This window comes from Anabrus simplex, chromosome 2 (genome assembly GCF_040414725.1).
Source record: "Anabrus simplex isolate iqAnaSimp1 chromosome 2, ASM4041472v1, whole genome shotgun sequence".
Classification (NCBI taxonomy): Eukaryota; Metazoa; Arthropoda; class Insecta; order Orthoptera; family Tettigoniidae; genus Anabrus; species Anabrus simplex.
Window position 1 is genome coordinate 1,201,502,616 of NC_090266.1, and position 15,545 is coordinate 1,201,518,160.

Consider the following 15,545-nt stretch of genomic DNA (forward strand, 5'->3'; position numbering starts at 1 on the left):
TTACTTTTAAAATCCCAAAATATAAGAACATTATTTAAAGTAACACAAAATTCTAAAAAAGTAACGTGAAATTCTTCAAAAATAACCCTGATTTCCACCAAAAAATAAAACGAAAAACGCAGGTCTCCACTTATAACAAATCGTACTGCTTTTCTTTGATTTTTTCCAATTGTCAAATCAAGTAATCCTGGTGAGGGTTTCATGCACTGGAGCTGTACTCTTCTTGTAGCCTTACCAGTGACATAGTTGCCACCTCCTTTACATCCATACTAAAATCCCTAAATACCCTCGTAACCATGTAAAGAGATCTGTAACCTTCATTTACAGTCTTCTTAATGTTATTACCCCAGTGAAAATCTTTCCTCATGTTAACACCTATGTATTATCTGCGCACCTTTTCTGGATATATTTACACCCTAGTGCTGAATTGGTCAACCTCGGCAATCTTAGAGATTCGTACTGGCAACCTTTGAAACACAAACTATGAATCGCTTATGCATCGCTGTGCGACATCTGGCGTACACTTTACGTACTAGTACTGTTGTTATTTACACAGCAAAGCCAAACTATAGAATTCACTCTAGGAATAAGATTCGCATCGAGAAATGTTATATAATGTGTGTGTGACACAGTGGTTGGCTTAAGATAACAAAGGTTTAGCAAAATTCATATCGATCAATCATATTATCGATTCAATTCAGTTTACATTTTCATTCAGTTGGCAGTACTACTGGTACTGCGAGAGCTCCCTCCTTACTCCTCACCCCGGACGGAAATATATCGATAAAAAGTGCGCAGATAATACTTACAGTGATTCCCATGATGTACTTTCACCAAATCAACAGTAATTGAAACGAAGAGAACTCTTCCTCTCGATGAAACTCGCACACTAAATTTCATCCTGTTTACCATCATACCATAGTCTGCTGTCCATTGTCATATTCTATGAATAGGGCAGGCTGGGGACTTGGGTTCAAATATCAGATTGACCTTGATATAAAACACTTTCTGACACTATTCAATTCTTACTCTAATTCATTTAAACAGATTATCAAATATACCATTTTCGATAATACTGCAGCACACTTATAATTATTCTTCTCTCAACATTACTTTAAATTAATCAGTTCATCAGTCTCTGACTTCTTTGGAAAATACACACACTTCTATGATTCTCTATACAATACTTATAAATTCCCTTCAGTCTTTAAAGTCTCTTAACTAGTTGATACTTATCTCTGGTTTTAAAGCTTATCTCTTCTTGCTTCTTTCTTGAATCCTCGTTCTGGTGTTTCTCTGAATCTTCCCTGACGGTTTCAGGCTCGAACACAGAACTCTGAGGTGAATGCGAACTGAAGCTACAGTCTCCTTCGAACACTCAGTGAGTTCTCTACGTACTGTCTGTGTATTTTACCCTGTAGGACACAGCTAGCTAATTCTACTGTCTGGCAAACTCAACTGCTGCCTAATTTGAATAACCTGTTATACTGCTATCTTCACTAACTGATGGTAGGCTCAACTACTGCCTGATCTGACTAACTCCATATCTTCACTGACTTTATTCTACAGAGTCTGTTCTCTGCCAAGTGACCTAGTGACTGTTCCTTCCTGAGAGAATGCTCCTTTCCAAGTTAACAGAATAACTGCCTGATCACAACCAGAATGACACCAGAATGATGACCAAGAATGACCGACAGAATGACCAAGAGTCTCCCTTGTCACTCCCCTTTATCCCTTCTCTGAGTTTCTGAAACAAGTAGTAGGGACTACTATGTTCCCTCACATCACTGATCTGTTAGCTTCCTATTGGTTACTTCAAGTGTGGTCCCACCCGTCTCATGGATGTACATGTGACTGGTGACCTTCCTGAGATTCCTTCTAGAAAGAATTATTGCACCACAGCATGCGTTCTTATTTTTACAGGGCACCTTGCTACGTGACTAACAACAGGTTTGTTTTTTCCTGTCCCGCCCACTAAATGCTTCTAACTATGACCTTTTAGTCTGTTTACTTGTTTCTGTGACAAATATTCTGATTGCACAAGTTTGCCTCACTCTTAGCTCACTGAAATGTTCCAAGTTGAGACCAGCTCTTAATTATAATTGAAATTCTGCGCTTATTCACTGCACTGGCATTCTGTTTACACTTAATCACTCACTTCCACTGTTTGTGCTGTATCTTCTCTTTACATGTTACTCCTAAATTACTCATAATTATTAGAGATTTCTGACTGGGAGGTCATGGATCGAACCTCGTTCGATGCGCTTGCCCCATAATTTCCCACAGAAGGACGCGTTGCAAATCGGTGCTTGCGACACCATCTCACCATATTGTTGAGGTCTTTTTCTCTCACACTACTGTAACTTATTTATTATTATATAGAGTAAAACATCATCTGCAAAAAGCCTTATCTCTGATTCCATCTTAACTTGTATTATGTATTATGTATATAGATAAAGGTCCACTAATACAGCCTTGTGGAACACCCCTCTAAATCATTACAAAATTAGATAATTCACCTACTCTAATTCTCTGAGTTCTGTTTTCTAGAAATTTAGCCATCCATTCAGTCAATTTTGTCTAGTCCAATTTCCCTCATTTTTGTCAGTAATCTCCCATGATCTACCCTATCAAAAGCCTTGGATATATCAGTAGTGATACAGTCCACTTGACCTTGTGAATGTCAAATATCTGTTATATCTTGTTGGAATCCTACAAGTTGAGCCTCAGTGGAATAGCTTTACCTAACCCCGAACACACATTCTATCAAACCAGGTAGTAATTTTTCAAACATGTCTAATACAATCAGAAAAAATGCTTTCTCACAGCTTACATGCAACACGAGTCCAGTGACTCGCTTGTAATTATCAGCTTCATGTTTATCAAATAAGTACTTCAGATATGGTACTATTTCCTAACCCATTGCCTTTAGTATATTTGCAGAAATATTATCAACTCAGCTTCTTTTCTAGTTTTCAACGTTTTATCTTATTGTATATATCTTTGTTATCATAGGTAAATTTCAGTAGTAGTTAGTATTATTCACCTCTTCGACCTGGACGTTATTTTCTAACCAACAATCTTTACAGTCATATTGCTGACCTGTTTCTGCCTTAAAGTACCATTTAGCACTGATGTTAAATTACACTTCAAAAAACAAGTGCCGGGCTGAGTGGCACAGACGGTTGGGGCGCTGGCCTTCTGACCTCACCTTGGCAGGTTCGATCCTGGCTCAGTCCGGTGGTATTTGAAGGTGCTCAAATACATCAGCCTCATGTCGGTAGATTTACTGGCATGTAAAAGAACTCCTGCGGGACTAAATTCTGGCACCTCGGTGTCTCCATAAACTGTAAAAGCAGTTAGTGGGACATAAAGCAAATAACATAATTACTATTATAAAGAACAAGTGTCCTAACTTTACAAAATACAGAAATCCAGAATGATGCTCTTGGTGCCTACTTCATTTCCAACTGTATCAAGGTGGCACTTCAGTCAGTGAACTGTGCTTCAGCTCAATTGATTACAAATTGATTGGCCATTCTTTTTTCTCTTTTCAGTAAAACTCCACTTGCCAGTGGTGAGACATTTTTGTATATCTCTCGTTTTACTATTGGAATTTCATCCTGGAATGGATGACTACATGGTTGTGGTAGCTTTATTTCTGAAACCCTGTTAGCTTTCATTTTTCATGCTTAGGTGTCACCTTGACGTTCTGGATGTTCAGGATGAAATCCGGGTTATATCTTGATAATCTCATGTAATATCTTGTTCAAAGTCCTGTATCCTCTTCTGAGTGTAGTTGATGTTCACTTGAAATTGGAATTTTTCTCACAAACTGAAACTTGAACATTACAGTGAGAAAGCATTCCACTACCTCTCAACTTGTGCTAGGTATAAACCATACTTTGGTGGTCCATTTACTGCCAGATATATGACATCTCCTAGTAGTATAGTAATGTTCAGGGAAAGTCTCTGCTTCCTTTTTATTTTTTACGGAGGCTGAATCGTTATTAAAAATATACTGTTGTTACTGCATTGCACACGACTCTAAAACACTCCCTACCGGGCGAGCTGGCTGTGCGGTTACGGGCGCACACCTGTGACCTTGCATCTGGGAGATAGTGGGTTCGAACCCTACTGTCGGCAGCCCTAAAAATGGTTTTCTGTGGTTTCCCATTTTCACACCAGGCAAATACTGGGGCTGTACCTTAATTAAGGACACAGTAGCTTCCTCCCCCCTCCTAAGCCTTTCCTATCCAATTGTCGCCATAAGACCTATCTGCATCAGTGCAGCGTAAAGCAAATTGTAATTTTAAAAAACTTTCTGCAGCTCATCTAAGCACTCGGGAAACTTGTGTAGAATTTTCAATAGTTCGCCTAATCCCTTTGGGGATATTTGTCCTTCTTTAACCATATTCTTCAGTTGAAGCCATTTTGATGGCAAAAAATCCTCATTTATATCACCAGCAAAGCTCTTAATAGGTATATTGTATTAATTCAATAACTATAATTGCTTTCTATTGCATGTTGAAAATATTTGTATTAATTTCAAGTAAATGTCATCAAATTTATTGTTGTTAATTATTTCATGCTTCCAAATTAATTTGGTTTACACACACATATACACTTGTAACTATCACCATTATTCCGGACATAAGCATGGTCTTCTCACTAAAGTCTAAGGAGCCTTTCATTAGTACTAGGCCGTCATTTATAATGATGTTCCACAGTCATTAAATAAAAGTGAATACAGGTCGATAAAATGCAATAATTGTAGTAGCAGCAGGGGTGGATGAAATCATCATCCTAAAGGCTGCTGGAGCTGTTGGTATACAGTGGTTGTATCAACTACTACAGTGTATGTGGAAACACACATGTATACCAGAAGACTGGAAAAAATTGATAATAATACTATTGTTTAAGAAAGGGGACAAGAAAGCTTGTGGTAACTATAGAGGAATCACACTTATACCGCAGGTAGTTAAAATACTGTAAAGAAGAATGAGAAGAAAGATTGAAGGAGAGTTACAAGAGGAACAATTCGGCTTCAGGAGTGGAAGATCTACACTGAACCCAATCTTTAGCATGAGACAGCTGATGGAAAAGAAAAAACGGGAAATATGGAAAAGATCTGGTCATGACTTTCATAGATATAGAAAAGACATATGATATTGTCCCTAGAGATAAGGTTTGGGAAACCATGGTTAAAAAAAGAGACTTGGAAGAGAAATGTTAGAAATGGTGCAAGCAATGAACAACAACTGTGTTCGCAGGGTACTGACCCCAGTTGGAAAGACAGAATGGTTTAGGAATAAGACTGGACTAAGACAGGGGAGTGTGCTGTCACCTTTTCTGTTATGGTCATGGACAAAATTGTAAAGGAAACAAAGAAAGCCTGTGGAGATAAAGAGACGAAGATACTGCTATTTGCAGATGATGATGTGATCTGGGGAAAAAAACAGCAAAGAAGTGCACCAACAACAACTAGATGTACTGAATGAAAAAATTGTGAAGTGAAAAATGAAATGAAAATCAGTCTACGTAAAAGCAAGACTATGGTGATGTCGAGAGGGGAAAGGCAAGATAGGGCACTGTGAAAATTGGAAATCAGAGTCTGTAGGTATTTAAAGCTGTCCACAATTTTCAAAGTGAATTAATGCAAAATGCTAGGGTGGATATGGAGATTAGCAGGAGGGTACAGCAGGGCAATGCATTCCACCAAGGTGTAAGAAAACTTGTTTGGAGCAAAGAAGTACCAAGGAAAAGTAAAGAGATAATGTACAAAATGTACTATGTACCCATACTGACTTATGCAGCTGAGACTTGGACTTTGAATAGCAGGCAAGAGAGTAGAATTCAAACCAGTTAGGTGAAATAACTAAGAAGTATGATAGGAAAGACAAGGAAAGACAGAGTGAGAAATGAAGATGTTAGGAAGGAAGTTGGGATAGGAAAGCTAAATGAGAGAATTGAAAAGAATAAACTAAGGTGGTTTGGACATGTAAAGAGAATGGAGGAGAATAGAATTTCAAAGACAGATACTGGAGGCAAAGTGTGAGGGCAAGAGAGCAAGATGAAGACTTAGAACAAGGTGGATTGAATCAGTGAAGAGCAGCATAAATGGAAGAAAAGAGGAAGGTGGAGAAGTGCCATAAATACCCCAACCCAGCAGGAGCTGGATAAGGGGAAATGATGATGATGAATCGTAGTAGATGCCATGCAACGGCATGTCGTGACTGAGAGAGAGAGGACCTCATCGGAGGTTGGTAGGTTGACTGGTTAATTGATTGGGTTGTTCCTGAGCAGATGGAACGAGCTGGTCAGGAAGGTCCAACTAGGTGAGGAGGAGAAGAAGAGGGAGAAGAGGAAGAAGTTGCTTGCTGCTCCCTTGAAGAATATTTAAGTGTCTTGAGAAGACTGAAGTTTTGTACAATATGTACAGAGAAATGAGACTCTAAAGTGACTGAGTCTTGCGTAGATGTCGTCTAGGGGAGTCTTAAGTGCTCTAAGTCTAAGTCAGTGAGAAAATTATTATTATTATTATTATTATTATTATTATTATTATTATTATTATTATTATTATTATTATTATTATTATTATTTTTGCAATCTCCTTGTCAACTGACAGAGATTCGTCTGGCACCTGCTCCAGCGTGTTCTTAACAGAAGGTCCCAGGGTAGGGGTGCTTAGGCTTATATAGACCTTCGAGCCCCGCCCAATGTTCTCAAAGTTCTATGGAAATGTTCTATTGTCTCTTACCATAGAACATTCGACATGGTTACAGCTCCTCCAATAAGAGGCCTGAAAACCCATATTCTTCCTCTTACGACTCGGCCGGCTCCAGAGTCTGACCTATGTCCTGCGTACACTGAATTATCATCCTCGTGACTCTTACTGTATTCCCTTGTGACAGACTTCTTTCTCAAGACTGCTTAACATGCAGCAGGCTGTTTTCAGTCTATATAATACCTGTTCATGGTCTGTGTGTGTGTGTCTCATGTTGTAAGGTACGTGTTCTTCATATCTGCACTCATTTTACAGGTTCATTTGGGGTATCCTTCATGAATTAATAGTAGCGCTCACGATTCCTGCTGTACTCTAGCAGTAACCACACATCTTGTTTTATTATCCCAGTTTAGAGAGACCGAGCTCGATAGTTGCAGTCACTTAAGTACGGCAGCATCCAGTAATCGGGAGATAGTGTGTTCGAGCCCCACTGTCGACAGCCCTGAAGATCGTTTTCCTTGGTTTCCCGTTTCCACACCAGGCAAATGCCAGGGCTGAACCTTAATTAAGGCCACGGCCGCTTCCTTCCAATTCCTAGGGCTTTCCTATGCCATCGTCGCCATAAGACCTATCTGTAAAAATTAGATGTATGGCTTTTCAGGCGTTTGCTCTATTAACCAGCATTTCGTCTTAGGCCTGACACTAGACTCGTCAGAGTGGGATGTGTCAGACCCTACCCACTTATGCTGGGGTGTATGCAGGTGAACTTATCAGAAGCCTCTTATGTGGCACAGTCTGATAACTGCATACGGGAGATAAAACTCCACAATGGAAATAATGCCCGCCTAGCAATTCCAAATGGTAATTCTAAATTCCCATGGAGGGAATTAGATATTTTCCACCAATAGAGCATATCAAAAATTAGATGTATGGCTTTTCAGGCGTTTGCTCTATTAACCAGCATTTCGTCTTAGGCCTGACACTAGACTCGTCAGAGTGGGATGTGTCAGACCCTACCCACTTATGCTGGGGTGTATGCAGGTGAACTTATCAGAAGCCTCTTATGTGGCACAGTCTGATAACTGCATACGGGAGATAAAACTCCACAATGGAAATAATGCCCGCCTAGCAATTCCAAATGGTAATTCTAAATTCCCATGGAGGGAATTAGATATTTTCCACCAATAGAGCATATCAAAAATTAGATGTATGGCTTTTCAGGCGTTTGCTCTATTAACCAGCATTTCGTCTTAGGCCTGACACTAGACTCGTCAGAGTGGGATGTGTCAGACCCTACCCACTTATGCTGGGGTGTATGCAGGTGAACTTATCAGAAGCCTCTTATGTGGCACAGTCTGATAACTGCATACGGGAGATAAAACTCCACAATGGAAATAATGCCCGCCTAGCAATTCCAAATGGTAATTCTAAATTCCCATGGAGGGAATTAGATATTTTCCACCAATAGAGCATATCAAAAATTAGATGTATGGCTTTTCAGGCGTTTGCTCTATTAACCAGCATTTCGTCTTAGGCCTGACACTAGACTCGTCAGAGTGGGATGTGTCAGACCCTACCCACTTATGCTGGGGTGTATGCAGGTGAACTTATCAGAAGCCTCTTATGTGGCACAGTCTGATAACTGCATACGGGAGATAAAACTCCACAATGGAAATAATGCCCGCCTAGCAATTCCAAATGGTAATTCTAGGCGGGCATTATTTCCATTGTGGAGTTTTATCTCCCGTATGCAGTTATCAGACTGTGCCACATAAGAGGCTTCTGATAAGTTCACCTGCATACACCCCAGCATAAGTGGGTAGGGTCTGACACATCCCACTCTGACGAGTCTAGTGTCAGGCCTAAGACGAAATGCTGGTTAATAGAGCAAACGCCTGAAAAGCCATACATCTAATTTTTGATATGCTCTATTGGTGGAAAATATCTAATTCCCTCCATGGGAATTTAGAATTACCATTTGGAATTGCTAGGCGGGCATTATTTCCATTGTGGAGTTTTATCTCCCGTATGCAGTTATCAGACTGTGCCACATAAGAGGCTTCTGATAAGTTCACCTGCATACACCCCAGCATAAGTGGGTAGGGTCTGACACATCCCACTCTGACGAGTCTAGTGTCAGGCCTAAGACGAAATGCTGGTTAATAGAGCAAACGCCTGAAAAGCCATACATCTAATTTTTGATATGCTCTATTGGTGGAAAATATCTAATTCCCTCCATGGGAATTTAGAATTACCATTTGGAATTGCTAGGCGGGCATTATTTCCATTGTGGAGTTTTATCTCCCGTATGCAGTTATCAGACTGTGCCACATAAGAGGCTTCTGATAAGTTCACCTGCATACACCCCAGCATAAGTGGGTAGGGTCTGACACATCCCACTCTGACGAGTCTAGTGTCAGGCCTAAGACGAAATGCTGGTTAATAGAGCAAACGCCTGAAAAGCCATACATCTAATTTTTGATATGCTCTATTGGTGGAAAATATCTAATTCCCTCCATGGGAATTTAGAATTACCATTTGGAATTGCTAGGCGGGCATTATTTCCATTGTGGAGTTTTATCTCCCGTATGCAGTTATCAGACTGTGCCACATAAGAGGCTTCTGATAAGTTCACCTGCATACACCCCAGCATAAGTGGGTAGGGTCTGACACATCCCACTCTGACGAGTCTAGTGTCAGGCCTAAGACGAAATGCTGGTTAATAGAGCAAACGCCTGAAAAGCCATACATCTAATTTTTGATATGCTCTATTGGTGGAAAATATCTAATTCCCTCCATGGGAATTTAGAATTACCATAAGACCTATCTGTGTCGGTGCGACGTTACGCAAATAGCAAAAAAAAAGTTTAGGGAGAGAAACTGATGTATAACAGAATTTTAGTTAAGGCAGCAGGTTGTATAAAACTAGATTGCACGGGGCAAGTGGACCACTCTGTATGTATGTATGTATGTATGTATGTATGTATGTATGTATGTTTAGTCCTCAGCCCGAAGGCTGGTTGGATCCTCAACAGCTCCGCCATCAGCTGTCATAGATGGCCTAGGCATCACTGAAGAGGCGTACTAGGGAAATGAGGAGCGAGGTAGTTTCCCGTTGCTTTCCTCACCGAGCCAGAAGTTGCTATTACATATCAGTCTGCCAAGCCCACTGAAATGCATGCACCAACCGACCCTATGAGCAATATTTTCACACCATTCATAGCAGGGACTGGCTGCAGAAGGAATGGCATTACTAGCATCACTCGTACCTCAGTCACTTTCATTTTGTCGAAGCCAAGGTTAAAGCTGAGACAGATCAATGAAAGTAACAAGATTGCTCTAGCCCATACCAGAAGACATAGTGCACTGTAAACACTAGGTCCCGCCAGCAAAGGCATACCAGAAAACATTAAGGTTCAATAATACTGCCTTGCTGAACTCCCCTTTTAATCACCACAGGATTAGGTAATATTTCACCAAATCTAATTATATGAGCTCTATTTTCAAGAAATGTAGTCACCAATTCAGTCCCTCATTTATCTAGTCCAGTAGCCCTAATTTTCATCAGTAGGCTCCCATGATGTACCCTATCAAAAGCTGTGGATAGGTCAGTACAATGCAGTCCATTTGACCTCCAGAAACTAAAATATCTGTTAATCTTGCTGGAAACTTGCAAAGTAACAGTCACTGGAATAACTTTTCCTAAAACTGAATTGCCTTCTATCAAACCAGTTAGTAATTTTGCAAACATTTTCCGATGCTTACATGCAACACATGTTGAGCTGATTGACATGCAGTTATCTGTTTCATGTTTATCACCCTTTCCTTTGTATACAGGGGGGGTCTAGCTACTATAACAACTCTCCGTTCATTTTTTATTACTCCTTCATGCAAACGGTAATCAGTTAAGTACTTCAGGTATGGTACTATATCCCAGTGCCTTTAGTATATCCCCAGAATTCTTATCAAGTCCGGCTGGTTTTCTAGTTTTCATATTTTGTGTCTAGTTTTAAATATTTTTGTTATCATAGGCAAATTTCAGTACTTTGCTAGTATTAATCAATTCCCCTACCAGGGCATTATTATTATATCCAACTGTCATAACATACTGTTAACTAAATTCTTCTGTTTTTTAGTAAATCCTAACATATAGCACGTATGCCAATGTACTAGTTTATCTCCACTTGCTATATATGTTTGCCCTTCTAACTGCATTTGTGCTTATCACAGGATAACTTGCAGTAGTATTGCTACCGGTATGCTAGCCAGCCAGTGTCTTGCAAAAGGTGCGGTTTCCAGCTGATGAGTCCAAACTGGACTTAGACAAAACACTGGTGACTTTATGTTTTTTTTTTTTTCTAGGGGCTTTTACGTCGCACCGACACAGATAGGTCTTATGGCGACGATGGGATAGGAAAGGCCTAGGAGTTGGAAGGAAGCGGCCGTGGCCTTAATTAAGGTACAGCCCCAGCATTTGCCTGGTGTGAAAATGGGAAACCATGGAAAACCATCTTCAGGGCTGCCAATAGTGGGATTCGAACCTACTATCTCCCGGATGCAAGCTCACAGCCGCGCACCTCTACGCGCACGGCCAACTCGCCCGGTACTTTATGTTTTAGTTTCCTTAGTTTATTTTTTAAAGAAGGGAATATTATTTCCCATTTCCTCTAACCGAAATTTGAAAGAAAGTAAACCTTACCTCATTTTGTTAAGTTTTGTTTGCTAGGGGCTTAACGTCGCACCGACACAGATAGGTCTTATGGCGACGATGGGATAGGCAAGGTCTAGGAGTTGGAAGGAAGCGGCCGTGGCCTTAATTAAGGTACAGCCCCAGCATTTGCCTGGCATTTTGTTAAGAAGAAAGCCATACTTTTCACTGTCGACTCAGTTAATGTAACTTTCAAGTTTTTCTGTCTGTCAAACACTAATTATAACACCTGTAACACTATAGCATACCTGTAAAAAACACGCTATTAAACAAAGAATGGCATGCTTTGTTCTTGAAAGAACATCATCAGATTCTATCAAATCCCTTTTTTTTAATTCATGAAAATTAAATGTTATTACATTTCTGAACAATTTTCATCAGTTTCAAAAAAGTGCAATTTAATAGAATCTGAAAATGTTCTTTCAAGAATAAAACACGTCATTCTTTTTTAATAGGGTGTTTTTGAGGTATGTCATAGGTGTTATAATTAGTGTTCAACAGACTGAAAAACTTTAAAATTACAAGAACTACTTAACATATTTTTTTTAAAGTATCACTAATCTTGATTGGTTTCAACAAGCAGCAACACAAATTATTTATTCCACTAACTGGATCATTCAGACTCCAAATTTTTCAGTTGTACAACGTAGTAACTAATTTTTCACTACAAAAAGAGAGGTCATCTCAACAGACGACCATTTATGTGTGCTTGGATTAGCAAGGAGAGAGGGCGTACTTCTGGAGCAATTCATATAGAGCATTTAGAATACACATAATGTAGAGCAATATGAAAAAAACTATATTTAAAAATGGAATTATTGATGTTTTTGCAAGTTATGTTCTTTATGCTAGAAATACTCGATATGTGTAGCTCACTTACTGAATGTCACTAAAGGAACTATTAGATTATTATATATCCTGTAACTTAGGAAATGGAACTCTTGCAACAGTTTTCATACTAGACAATCTCTGTTATAAATTTGGAACATCCTAAGAAAATATATTTTTAATTTCATTTAATTAATGATTTTTTAATATTCTTTTCAGACTGACTGTAGTTGTCTTCTAATGCAGCTGTGCTATCACTATTTATTATTGATATACATATGTATATATCAGGATCACACCAGTGTTACTCAGTTTTGTATATATATACATAGAAAGAGAGAATAAAAGGCAGGTTCAGTGTTTTTAAAGGACTTTTAGAAGTTTAGTTCTGTCTTTGAAGGTATTTTCATAGGTAGTTTTTAATTGTAATGAATCACATTTTAAAGACTATGTGGTCCTTTAAGAGTGAATTTTTGCATATGTAATTTTATGCCTTGGTTTCTGACTTTTATGTTATGTATATAATGTGATTGTTGCTTTTTATTTGATATGCCCCATTAAGTTTGTTGTTCCGTTAACTTTTCCTAGAAAGAACAGTGAATGTATTTTTTATGGCATATTGCCAGAACCAAAACAACAATGTTAAACTTATAATGAAGATAGGTGGGTTATACTGTACTAAAGTGTCATTTTAGATTTCTCATTTAGAGTATACTTAATGTAGGGTAATACGAAAAAAATATATTTAAAAATTTAATTGTTGATGTTGTTGCAAGTTGTGTTGTTCATGCTAGAAATACTCAATATATGTAGCTCAGTTACTGAATCCTACCTGTAATGGAATATTTTCCTTGAGATTATCATAGTACTATAAAATGTGCTTCATTGTTTATGTACTAGTAGATTCTAAAACTGTAAGAGAACTGGAACTCTGTTGCCTATGCAGAACATAATTTGAATGTTTCTGATCAGTCAGGTTTGTGCTTGTGAGAAATAGAATCTCATTGGTTGGTCATAATCAAAGGCCTTGAAGCAAGTATAAATAATTGTGATATACAGAATATTCCTTTGTTTTTTAACCTATTTTTGTTTAATTAGCTTTTAGATGTATTTACATGCTCCCAGATGTTAAGTGCTCACTCTTTATTTCTTCTCCCCTTGTGAGGGGGAGGTATGTTGAGAGATGGGATGGTGGCAGATATTCTATGAAATTTCCTCCCTGAAATCTAGTATGCCCACTTCGTACTGATATTTCTATGTTAGACTAGAGTTGGTTTGCATGTTCCTCATGTTGAACATACATGGTTGTGTACATTTCATTCAGATATATTGTCTGACTCTTTGGCTGAATGGTCATCATTGAGGCCTTCGGTTCAGAGGGTCCTGGGTTTGATTACTGGCCAGATCGGGGATTTTAGTCGAGTGTGATTAATTCTTCTGGCTCGGGGACTTGTTGAAAACTGAAGTGAGTCTGGGAATAAATAGTCTCTCAGATTATTATGCAACATATCATTAGGTAAAGGATTTTTAGGCACTAATAGGTTAGAATGCAAACACATTTAACAAGGGTCCAAGTGTCTTCTAGCCTGCACAACGGTTCTGCAGTGAGATTTGCATAAATATTAGCGATCAGAACTATAAGAACCCCTCAAATTTACAGAACTCGCCTACATAACTGTAGAGTGGTTAGATGATACTTGCGCCTTGTTCAAATACATTTTCATTTAAAACTATTAGTGCTTAAAAATCCTTTCCCTACATATCATTTATTGAGTATTGATATTTTTATAACAGTATGTATGTGATATTAAAAGGAACTTAACAATTGCAATTTTTCTCTGAATAAACAGAGAAAGGTCTACATTATATTCTCACTTGAATGTAATCTGTCATTTCCCATCTCAGCAGCATCTGCTAATTGGATTCCAGTTGCTCATGGTAGAACTTTGTAAAATTATATTGTGAAATGTGTTAGGCTATATTACACCTCCTTTTTATGTTGGTGTTTTCTTTGGTGCTACCTTTAGATTTATAGTTAATTGCAGACAGCAATAAAATAATAATATAAAATCGGAAGATAGGTGCCAGACATGGCTCATAAACAAGAAATATTTATTATTGCTCATAAAAATGTCTTTGGTTGCATCAGTTTTTTTAACATATGTATATTTCTTCCTAGTCAGTCTATAATGCTAGTCCATGGTAGTTATTGCAAATGAGGACAATAATGCTGCAGGCTAAAGAATTTCAGTATTGGCATTTTTAAATACTGTTCAGGTTTACAAGATCCAAGGAAAAGAATAATGAGCTAATTTCTGTGAAACCAAAACAATTCCATTCTGCTTGCATGCTGCCATTAGGTTAAGGCCATAATATCATTTGAGTAAAGCAAAAAGTGCACATTTACTGTTACATTTTATCTTAATGTATTTTTTGCTTAGGCCATGTGCGTCTTATTACATATGGAGAAATTAGCTCCCTGTAAGGTAACTGTGAGCAGCTTAAAATAGTTTGCAGTTTAAATCAATAGACCAGGCAGCTAAACTTTATTCTTGTTTTTGCTAATTTTATAGCAAAACTTTCTAACTAGTCATTGTATTTAAAGTAGATTTGAGATATTATATGGGCATCTCAGCCCTATAATTACTGAGGATTTTCCTCTCCATTTCTTTGATGTAAATATTGTTAATACATATGCGAGACTGAGTCATTATACTCATTTAGCCACCAAACCTGTAGTTTGTCCATTTTTTAAGGTGCCATGAATACTCATTTTAACTTAGTAGTCAATTTTTAAAACTGTATTTTCAGGTATTATTAATTAAGAATCAACAGAAGATACATCTGATGAATCATGTCATAGACATAGCTTCTATTTTGTCTTCTCTTGAATTAATGGATTTGCTTTAAATTGAAAATAAATGGTCTAATTTTTATATAGAGAAATTTTTATTCTTTGTTTATATAATAAGTCAGTGAACATACAGTCTTGGTCCTTTTCCTACTTTGTACGCTTTGTGTTTAGACCCAGAATTAAATCTTACGTGGGAATAAACACCCGTCAAAGGAGTATGGAGAGTGGTAGTACTCTGAAAAAAAATATTTTTTTAAAAATTACCATTGTTTGTTAATGTTAGGCATTTCACTACCATTTTCTGAGATGTGAATCATATTTTTTCTCTTATTGTAAGCCATTTAAAAGTGTATGGCAGTTGGCTCTAAGTTATGAAAGATAAAAGCTGGCAACTTTATGAAGGGTTCTGTTAGTGCAGTAATGTGTTC

General features: G+C 38.0%; 1 protein-coding gene across 5 annotated transcripts in view; it reads left to right on the forward strand.

Annotated features, from left to right (window-relative positions):
* LOC136864796 (CUE domain-containing protein 1) overlaps window positions 1-15,183 on the forward strand; it is a 304,781-nt gene extending 289,598 nt beyond the window's left edge. For all 5 annotated transcript variants that reach the window (XM_067142199.2, XM_067142195.2, XM_067142197.2 and 2 more), the window contains exon 8: window positions 12,483-15,183. The gene's annotated coding sequence lies outside the window, so the exon portion shown is untranslated. The remainder of the gene's footprint in view (window positions 1-12,482) is intronic.
* The last annotated feature ends 362 nt before the right edge of the window (window positions 15,184-15,545 follow it).